The sequence below is a fragment of the Dicentrarchus labrax genome, unplaced genomic scaffold (assembly GCF_905237075.1).
Source record: "Dicentrarchus labrax unplaced genomic scaffold, dlabrax2021, whole genome shotgun sequence".
NCBI classification, from domain to species: domain Eukaryota; kingdom Metazoa; phylum Chordata; class Actinopteri; family Moronidae; genus Dicentrarchus; species Dicentrarchus labrax.
Window position 1 is genome coordinate 11,384,702 of NW_026136702.1, and position 11,496 is coordinate 11,396,197.

At 41.1% G+C, this 11,496-nt stretch overlaps 1 long non-coding RNA gene across 1 annotated transcript; it reads left to right on the plus strand.

Annotated features, from left to right (window-relative positions):
- Positions 1-2,001: 2,001 nt before the first annotated feature.
- LOC127373901 (uncharacterized) lies at positions 2,002-11,081 on the plus strand. The gene is made up of 3 exons (XR_007886948.1): positions 2,002-2,108; positions 5,145-5,223; positions 10,922-11,081. It is a non-coding gene; the product is annotated as an uncharacterized LOC127373901 (long non-coding RNA).
- The last annotated feature ends 415 nt before the right edge of the window (positions 11,082-11,496 follow it).

The following is an 11,496-nucleotide window of genomic DNA, read 5'->3' on the forward strand; positions in this document are numbered from 1 at the left end:
GTAAACCTGCAAATGCACCTTCCAGGAAAAATGTTGCTCCTGAATATTTCACCATTCTTCTCTCTAACTTCTCTATAACTTAACTCATCTATAGTACCTAGGCAGGCTTTTCACCGCGTACCTTGTGTTGAGATGGATAACTCCAACTATTATTGCATTTTGCTGCTCACTGCCCTCTTTGTCTATCCCAAGTTATGGTAGATCATTGTGGAGTAATGTAGGCCAGTTATAAAGGAATACCTCAAGTGTTTAGTCAATACAAAATGTCTACCATTTAAACTGAGGTATTAACGCATCAGTGTATGGTAAGAATGGACTGAAATCTGTCTTATTTCAGTTTTCTGTATTTTCCTCTCCCTCTGTCATGCATAATGACAGACTTTTACCTATCTCATTATGCACAGGCAGCATCACCCTGTACTCCTGGAAGGTGCACTCCTCTGATTAGGATGAACGATGCTTAAGATGCTCCTGGGAGGAGGTTGATATGGTGTGGTTGCGTAACCAGAGAGGGGTGATTACCATTTGACCCCTGCTGACCTAATTTTTGATTGACCCTGGGTTTGGTCACCGCTTCAGAGCACAGGCAGGAGTATAAGGTCAGAGTTCAAAGTATCCTCAGCTGTGCTGTCATGGAAACGGCAGCGTTTGCTCTTCTGATGGTCAGTGGCTCATTTGAAACCATAGAGTTTCATCTGCTGTTATTTTGTCTCACCTTTTGAAAGGTTTGGTGTTTACTCCACAACTACGCCTGTTTTTAATGTTGCTACAGCCAAGCTTAAAATATTAGCCTAATCTTTGTGGACTGATGTTAGATTAGGAAATACTGAAATACAGATGTAATAGTTCCTATTGTAGTATTGATGCTTCCTGGGTTGTTTTGAGCATGGCTATGAAAGTGTCGTTTTGAACTGCTTGTTACATTTTACTGATTCATTCTTTGTGTTGTACCTGTTTGGTTTTCTTTGTATTTTACATGCCGTCTTTAGATTTCCACCATGTGTGCCGTGTGCAGCAAAGCATAGATCTCCCTTCTTCAGTGTTGTGACCAAAGCCATTGAAATCCGCCATTGTGGTCAATCGAAACACACCCGTGGTTTGTTTTTCCACTTCCTGTTTGTGACCGTTGTGAAGGGTTTCCTTGCAATCAGTGCTGCGGCGGGGGGGAGAAAAATCAATACTTTCAATGTAACGTGTGGCCAATGGAATAAGGGAATGATTTATGTAGGGATGGCTACTCCCCGAATCAGATGGGATATGTGTTCGGTGGCCGGATGAGTGCAGGGGAGGAGGGGTGGCGGCACAGCGACCCAGAGCAAGAAGAACTATAAAAGGTTAAAAAAAAAGTGTGCTTCACTGCTGTTGATCGTGGCACCACTCCTCTCTCCGCTGTCTCTCTCCTCTCTTTTCATCTCAACCACACCATGCTCTCTGACTGTCCCGCTTAATCTCAGTGCTGTAGTATTACGAGACTAAAGACCGACGGGACGCACACACACAGCACACACACCCCAGGAGTTTAGCAGGTTGTGGACCACCAGCCAGAAACAGCATATGTCCCTCTCCTCTTCAGATTAATGGGAGCATGTTAATATTACCATACAGTCAGAGAGGAAGGGATTGGGGCAAGGGGTAGGGAGGGGTGGGAGATGAAAGGTAGAGGGAGAGTGTAAGAGCCTTGCAGACAGACTGAGATTCAGAGGGAAGCACGAGGCAAGAGGAATGAGAGCAAGTCTGCGAGGGAAGGAGGTTGAGAGCAAGTCTTGGAAAGAGGCAGAAAGATGGAAGTGTGGAGGCGGGAAAGAGCGAGAGCAGCGAGGACATAACAACCATAGAAAATGTGTGTGTGTGTGTGTGTGTTTGCTTTATTGCAGTGGCCCCACCTACCCCTCCATCCTGTTAAGGAGGCACAGTCCTAAGGAGGAGGGGTAGGATCCCCTCCCTCAGCCACCGACACACACACATACACACACACACACACATACTCTCTCTCTGGCTCATACACACACAGTGCTCTGTGAGGAAGCAGTCGCTGAAGAGCTCTGGATAGACCATGCAAGGTTCTGCAGGTGTCCCACCCTTCTCTCATCACATGGATGCTTTAGAAGGTACTGTTTCAATCTGTTTCTTTCTCCTTTTTGCCATTTAACCCAAATCTTCTTTAGTTTTCTTTTGGTTTTGGTTTTCCTTCTTCACTCGAAGATTTCCTCTCTTCATTGTTCAGAGTAATCTGTGAACCTTTGCCACTAATGTGTATGCGTTTGTGTGAGATTGCATGTGCGTTTCTGTGACACTGAATGCATGCTTGCAGGGTTGTTTACAAGCCCTACTGTAGCCGCAGGTCTGACAACTTTAGTAGAGTGGATTCTATCGGCTACATGTGTCACAGCTCGATTTTATCATCCCTTAATGCCTTTTTCTAAACTAATTTTGTAGGAGTCCTAGCTTTGGCTGCTTGTTGCATTATTTAGTCTTGCATATTATTATTTTTATTGGGGCTGAACTCTTAAGGGTGGAGTGAGACAAAGCGCATTATGTATGCCCTGTGTACACCCTCTATATGCGTATTCATGATGTTTGGGTAGAGGCGTGCAGTCAAATCAATTCTAGTAGAAATACATTGCAACATTTTTACAGTAACAGCAAGAGTATTGTTGGTTTTTTGGGTGTGATAGTAGTGATGGTGGATGTGAAAGAGTTGGAGCTGATCAGAGTGAATTTTGGGAGTTTTTTGGGTGGTTCATCATTGTCACATTGCCCAGCATTTGTTACAGTAACAGTAACACAATAAAAAAAAAAACGATTAGTCAGTTGAGTTGTGGCCATGCTGCATATTGTTTGCCGTTTCATCTTTAAAAAAGTAGGTTTATCCGTCCTATTAAAAACTTCATTATTCAGAGGCCGAATCAGATTGTGATTTATTAGAGAGAAATAAGGGAAATAGCAGCAAAAATGGCTAATAATCGTGTGTGTGTGTGTGTGTGTGTGTGTGTGTGTGTGTGTGTGTGTGTGTGTGTGTGTGTGTGTGTGTGTGTGTGTGTGTGTGTGTGTGTGTGTGTGTGTGTGTGAGAGCGAGCACATGTCTTGCATGCATGTAATGTGCTGTATTGGCAAACACCCAGTACACCCCTCTTCTGCTCATACTAGAGATGGGAGGTACAGTGTAAAGCAACACTGCTCTAATATATTTAAAAGAATATTTATTATGGACATTTTATTTCTATATGCAACAGAATCGTAAGTTCTACATTTCTTTTCAATTCTACATTTAACATCTTCATTTTATGTGACATACTGAGCTTTAACATGATTTTACAGGGATGACTAGGCTAAAATGATCGCATTATGTTGGTGGGGTTTAGTCTACCCCGAGAATGTCTTGAATTTGCACTTGGCTCACTTTCCTAGCTTTTTGCGTGTTTGCTCAGGGCACAATAATGGTCATACACTCTGTAAATTACCATATTTTTTTTTTTAACAATGTTGAAGTTGTCGGGACAGTCCTTCTCTTATTGTCTCTCTGTGGCATTCAGAATTTCTCCAGGTCATTACAACCCTGTTTGGAAGAGAAATTGTTGGCCATTTGTTCAAACAGACCTGACAAATAACCTCCAAGTCCATCCTGCAAATCTGTTCCTTCCACAATATCTCCCCCTCGTCCCTTTCTTCTGCTCATCCTTTTTGGTAAAAGCAGTGTTCTCGCTCCCGCCCCCCTTTTTTTTCTTCTTTTTTTTAAGGCTTGTATTGACCTGTTAATAGTATTATCCACAGAGCGTGTGGCAGGGCCAGGGTCACATCCCTGTAGGGTTTGGATGGTCAGCCCTCTGGCCACAGTTTGGTCAGAGAGCGGCCAATAGGACCTAAGCTGTGGTCATCCTTCAATCTACCTCCTTTCACAGTAGAGGTCGAGCGAGTCAAAGGGTAATAAGTTTAACCCCTTGAGGGGTGAGAAGTCAGAGGTCACAAAAAAGGCTATAGGGAGAAGGTTTGCATCATCAATCAGTGGCACTCCTGGTTAGATCTGCGCATATCGATGACACGTTTCTGCCAATCTCATTTGCATGGCTTGCTAAGCACAAAGGGCAACCATTATAATCATATACATCTGAACAAATATAAGATCTGGATTGTGAAGAAGCTGTACTGTCAGTTTTTAGTTCTATTTTATAGAGTCATATTTATTTATTTCTTTTACTTGGTGTAATTTTAACTCACTTCATCATGCAGGCATTTAAATGACATCCTGATTGTTTGCAAATGTCATCCACTCTTATAAATGGTAACGCTGCTCGGTCAATTTACCCCCAAAATCCCTGTAAACAAAATATATTCTCTTTGCAGGAATCAGGTATTCTGTTCTCTTTTTATTACTGCCTTATGTTTGTTTATACAAAAAAATATTTGATCGAAATGTAACCCATTTAAACCACTAAAATACCAATTTATCCAATATGTAGACAGGTTATATGTGTCTGTAGCTCTTGCATGCTACACCCTTAACACCACGCTGCACTGAATGTGAACTGCTGCAAATGAGGACAATATCAATATTGTATGTTTTTCTTTTTAGAGGAAAATGGTAAAAGTTGTTTTATGATCGCTTTATGTGAATAATAGCTTTATTTGTGGGGGGCGTGGCTTTTTTTTAGAGCATTTCCACTATTTTCTCCCAGCATACATCGTCTCGGCCTCACGGGTATCTTTTAATGTATGTAATCATTAAGCCTTTAAGGGCCACAATGATCGTGTGACATTTTCTTAAATTCTACTGCAGATGAGCAAGTGTATCCCTCCTTGTAAATCTGAAATGGTGCTTTGCTGATGTTTCAGCATCCCCCAGAGGTCTCTTCTCCCTGGCTGATGTTAGCGATGTGTCAGCATTAAGCTAGGCCTGCCTGCTAGGCTGTTGGGGCTGTGGTGGCGACCAGCCCAGCTTGGCCATAAGCCAGACCAGACATGTCTTGGCACCAGACAACAGAGACGTGACAGGATCAAGCATTGGGGTGGGGGGGGGATATGCTCATACAGTGTGCAGTTTGTTGATCCATATTATCAACAAAGTACAATGATATGTATATTATGCACATTTCTGAAGGATTTTAAAGATTTTGTTCCCGTGTTTTTTTTCCTTTTTGATTCAACAGTGTGCGTGACGTCAGAAAGAACCAATTGGAGAGGATGAAAGAAGACACATGACGAAGATCCCAGGTTGGACTCCAAATGGTATGTTCCTTCAACCAAATGAGCCACCATGACGGGCCCGATGTGTATTTAAGGGAGGCTCCACATGCACATTACATATATGGGTTGTGGTTCATATTATGTTAGACTGTGCACGCTATAGGATGTGTGCATGCCATTAAGTGTGTGAATAAGAGAGATGTACATGTTGCTCAGTCAGCTATTGCACAGACAGAGACCATCAATCACAAATGCACGGTGAGCCGCATTGCTCTTTTCCTGGGTCCCTTAAGTCCCTTCTCAGGGCTGGAATTACACAGCACTTTACCTGCAACACTGCATTTCTCTGGACTTTGTCTTAACCCTGCACCGTAACTCAAGCAACACATTTGTGCGGTGCCATGTCTTTTTTAACTATGACGAGAGGTGAAATTTTATGGTATGACTTAAAGTACACAGTCACTGTGTGTTTGATTTAGAAACACCGTTTCTATCAGGCGTGGTTCTCTAGTTGCATTAGAACGTACACAAGGTGAAGTCTGTAATGCATAAAAATAAAAATATACTAAATAAAAAGGATGAGGAGGCTGCTTCCTAAGATTGCAAGGTAACATCACCCCTTTGTAAATACTGTAAGCAGTATGAGTGCGACGTGTTATTGAAGGCCCTTCCCTCCCTGCAACTATACCCCTTAAGTAGCCTCAAAACAATGCCCGCTTGACATCTTGTTTCCCTGCATGTACCTGATGTCACTTGTTAAAGAGCTCTGTGTGTGCCTCACCACCATATGAACTTCGGATTTGACCAATATCATCCAAAGGCACATTCTTTCTGTATTTTCCCCTTTCCCGGTTATATATCCAGTTTGTTATTTTATTTGGTCGTCTTTCATATGCTCAATTATTTTAAACATAAAATTTAACAACTTATTTTATTAAACCAAGCCAGGACACCACCAAATTAACTATAGCTCTATGGTATGGGCAAAGACCAGCTGTATTTGATGGATGACTGTAAAGACCTTGGGTTTTGGATAAGACACGAGGTAGAGTATGCCGCAGGCTCTGTGTATTTTGCAATACTGCCGACGGTTTTGGAGAGTGCGTGTGATAAGCAGCAGGTGGACTGGTTATTGTTGTGATAAGAGCAGGTGATCGATCATGTGTTCAAGGTCTTGTCTTTCAGACATAGTTTGATCAGCTGAAGGGTTCACTTCAAATTTATCTACTGATCTGTAACGGTGGCTAACATATTGTGAAAAAAGCCCACCACACACAAGTGCTTAAAGAAGGTAAAAACTGTCCTGCCACCCTAAAGTGATTCATAAAAGTTCAATATATTCGTTCCCTGTCATGTGTGAAAACAATATTTTTTAATTCTATTTCTGCCACTCAAGTGTGCAGAGCAATATAAAGGAAATAGAGAAAAGTTTATTAAAGGAATTAAATGTTTGACTGCATTGTGCAGGCAGTATCCATAAAGACACCTACAGATGTTTTTTTACCCGGATGAATGTGAAAAGAAACGTGCCCTTCTGATGGGGTTGTACTGAAGGGGGTGTCCGGGTTGTCAAGAAATGCTCTTTGTAAAGGTCACATATTACTGCTCACTATGTTGTGATGTGGCCAATAAAACAGCCAATAACTGACCCTGTGAAAGATGCACTAATTAGAATGTTTTGTCAAGGGTGTTATCCTCTGCATTGAAAACATGCCATTTAAAGAAATATAAAATACTCCTTCAACCTCGTTCGCAACTGAAAATACGAACTTAAGTATTTTGAGTATCACGACTATCATTTTGCTTTGCCTGTCGAAAGGTCCTATATAAATAAAGTTATTATTAAGTGAAGACTGAACTAGAAACCCATAATTGAGTAGTTATTAAACAACTAGATATAAATTAAGTTCCTTCTGCTTATGTTGGGTTTAAAAGTATATATCCCCGCAGCTCGAGGTGAGCCATGTGCTAACATTGCCAACACCTTCATAGACAGACGGGAGTTAACCCACACAATGGTACATGCAGGTTACCACACTATTACGGGCTTTCCTTAATCTCAGAGAGGAGCAGAGGTGATACCTTTTCTATACAGTGAAATGTGCCAGTTTATTATAAAGATAGCTGAAATGTAATATTACATTATGACTTTTGTTCTGTGTATTTTTATGAGTCAAAAATAATCCCATCACAGGAACTGATGACATTCAAGTTTAATTCAAGAAACTATTTTATAAACTGTAAGCAGAGGGGCGATATTATTTTAAGGATACACCATTCAATTGTTCCTCTAGTAAGCTTTGTAAAAAATGAGTTACTACTTTCTGTAAGATTTGGCGATGTTGTATTAAGGTTAGGAGAGAAGTGGATAAGATGGGGAGGCCTCATTCAGTGCTGGGTGCTGTCTGTTAAATCAAAGTGATGAACGGGGACCTTGAAATGACCAGAGGCCTATAACAGAAATGCTCCCTGGGAAAAGGCCAGTCCTTCAATGGGTCTAAATCGACTCCCCACTCATTTACATGAGACATAAATTCACGTTTAAATGGCAGAAAATTGCTCGGGTGGCTGATACACTGGGGCATATGAAATTATAATTGTAGTCGGCCGCATGTGTGTGTGGGTAATATAAGATTGAAGAGATGCGTGGAGGAATTATGCGTCCAATAACTGAGATGGGATGTAAATATGGTCAGGACAGTCAGTAGTCTGATGTGCCATCGGACCATTTCATCTGACACTGCAGTGCAGGAGCTAAATGGCAGCCAGTCCCACACCGAACAAAAGGCAAATTAAAACTGGTGTCCACAGTACCATAGAGAAGTGTCGAGTATAAAAGGGGTGTTAGCAAGCAGATTGTTTTGTATAGGTAAGATTAGTAGGACTGCAACTAATTATTTTATATCTGCTGATTATTTTCTCGATTAATCGCTTGGTCTATAAAATGTTAGAAAATACTGAAATGTCCATCAGAGGTGATCTCTTTAAATATCTTTGGGTTTTTTTTTCGACCAGTAGTGCAAGATTTACAGTTTATATGTTAAACCGGCAAATATGTGTATTGGAGACGCTGGAACCAGAGAATGTTTTTGTTTATACTTAAAAAATGACTGTTATCTTTAATCAGTTAATCAACCAATCATTGCAGCTATAAAGATTGGTAATCCTGCTGTATAAATCCACCCGACCACCGACAAAAATCATTGAGAAAAAGACTGAAAATATTCAACCTGTTTTTATGTGCATCTTGTCGTCCTTATATTTGGCCTAAAAGGCTGCACATTAGATGAAACCACGCTCAGATTCTGTGCTCAGACCTTGTTGCCCCCTCCTCATCCTACTTTCCCTCCCTTTCTTCGTACAGTTTTTTTTCCTCCACCTCTGTAGTAGGGCTCCTAACGGAAAGGCTGGGACACATACACATGTCACATCAGTTCATGGAGATCTCAATTGTTTTTAGCCAGTGTGCACCTCTGAGAGGTCTACGGGGTTGCCTGTGTTTCTCAGCATGGCCTCGTTTACTGTAACCCCACATCATTTCATACAACTCTTGCACACCATGCTGCACATGCACTCACAATTATGGAGTCATGCATTGAACATGTACATCTGCATTTCTGTACTGTGCTATCTGAATCTCACCACATGTCATTCACTCCAAACTGGACCATCAACAAACAATACAATATGGCTCACCAGGAGGCCCCTTACAGACCTGTTTCATAATTTGGGCTGCTCTGGCCATTGTATCGGCCGCCTTTGATAGATTTACCTCCAACTGATGCAATGCGTCAGTCTTTTTGTTAGAGAAAGACAATTGCTTGTACATTGAAGGTCCAGAGCTTTAATTAAGTGCTGAAGAACACACATTGGCTACTGGGCACAGAGGTCGTTCTTTGCTCTTAACATTAGATGACAGCTAACGGAGCAGACAACATTGTGAAAAGATGGAGACCAAAGTTCATATGGTGATATCATTATTTTATTGTTCAGTGCTGTATGTGGAAGTCAGTAAAGCGTAAAAAACGAATTGGTTGAAAAACGAATTTGAAATGGCCATTGACGAGTCACAGTGAGAGACTAACTGAAGAAAACAATGTTTGTAGTTTGAATAGGTTGTCAGTGTCAGACTAGTGTGCAGCAGGAGCTTGACTTTCCCAACGTAAGGCTGAAACTCTGTGCTAGCTCCTTTTTATTAAAGCCACTATTGGTAAAAGAGTTTGACTAGCATTATTATTAAAAAAATAACTCTATTAAAGGGTCACCAGCTTAGATTATCTTTCTTCCTTCTCAGCTTTTTCTCACTTCGTTTTCAGTGCTTTGACTGTTCTTTATTTTCAAGTGTAACCATACATCAGGGCCCGTAAACGCCCAAGACCCAGGTTACAGGTGTAGGCAGAAAGAGAGGTACAACATAAGAATTATTTTTTTTTTTAGGTAATTAAACCTAAAATAAATAAACATTCACAGCAACTTCAATTAAAGTCTTCAAAGAATGCGATTTTCTGATTACCCATAGTGCACACACCTTGCATGTTTCCTTTTGAAAACCAAATGATGTGGATTACAAGCACAGCTATTGTTTGCATAGCATTTAATCTGGTCAGCTTTAAAATATCTTACTCGAAAGTAAGCCTTTACTGAAGACGAAGTATTATTTTTAGTTTAGGGACTTGCTATCAGATGAGTAGAATTATCTTCTATTCTTCATTAATAGCAGTATTGCATGATTTTTATGCTAAACTGTTGGGGGACAGGTTGGGGGGGCCTCATGATGTTGGGACAGATGGCATTTAGCTCTAGCTGTGCCGAGCTCAGTGGGACCCGAAGCTTAAGAGGTTAGGCCTGTCAAAACCACTCTGTTCATTCACTGCCTAACAAAGTGTGGACTGTCAGCCTGTTCCGTTTAATAAACTTAAGATTTTTCTTTTGTCAACGCCTGAGCAACACTTTGCAACTCGATGACCTGAATATCCCGAAATGCATTGAGGCTCAATGGAAAAGATGGCACCTCTGGCAAAAGACTTTCCAAAATGTGTGGACATATGTCTGATTTGGTCAGTTAAACTCCAATAGCTGATATTGTTTTGTTAATTAAGTATAATCAGGTTGGGTTAAGAGGTCTTTTCAGCTGGATGTACGCATGAGCACGATGAATATGTGGACCTATTATATGTAAAAGTATGTTTTTTGTGTAAATCCAGCATTAAGTTACATGTCAAAAACATGAGAAAACTACTTTTAGACCATCAGTGCAACAAATCTCAGTATAAATGTGGCCTATGTTTTGTTATTTGGTCCTTTTTTATTATAAATTACAGTTCAGATGTAGACAAGAAAGATTAAGAAAGTTGAAGGACTTGAATCAAACCGGACTTGTTGTGGTTGTATGTATTATAAGTCTTAACCACAGGGCCACCAGGATGTCCCATATTCTTCATTTTTGTGCGCCACTTTGAATTCCACATAAAATGTGACATTTTCAAAGCATCATATTTCACCACAAGAGGGAGACATACTGTAACATGCAGAGTGATTCTCTCCACCACACTGTACATTGCCCACACAGGACTGCACTGCTACTCTGCACTCAAAAGGCCTGAAGCACAACAAATACACACATTTATCAGAATATCCTAAACAGTCTTGTTATCATGGAGAATTGTTGAGTAAATATGTTTAATTCGGCCATCTTGTCCTCCCCTCTCTCCCCCTATCTCTCTGTTTGTTGGGGTCAAAGGCTGAAGGCTGGCGAGTGGTGACCTAAGTGAGAGGCCTGGGTGACATTTGACCTCTGACTGGGTGTGCGGCTGACCCTGGAGGATACAGCTCAACAATGGGAGGCACGTGCCTTGGCCTTGTCACCATGGTAACACAGGACCTTTTTGGAAAGGTTGGGGGGGGGGTCAAAGCTGGGTCTTTATCCCGATCAGTGTTAACCGTCTGCTGCCAATTGACTCTTACGGATATTACACATACCCACCACAGAACAGCATGCGTGTGTGTGTGTTTGTGTGTGTGTGTTGGGCTGACTGGGTAATCTCTGCAGGCAACTGTGATGGTGTTTTATATTCTCACAATCACCTGGAGAGATTCTGCAGTTTGTCTAATATGCCTTTAAAAAAAACTCCCTAAACTGTGTCTTTATTTAATCTCCGTTCTCGGTATCGTAAAACCACAGAAATCATCATTCATCATTTTCTGCAACATGTTAGGAGGAGACCAAATTGTTTACTAAAGGTTGGCTCAAAAAACGTCAGTCTATATGGAATGGTGATCAAAGAGGATTTCACACTCTAGCTTAAGGTAATGATC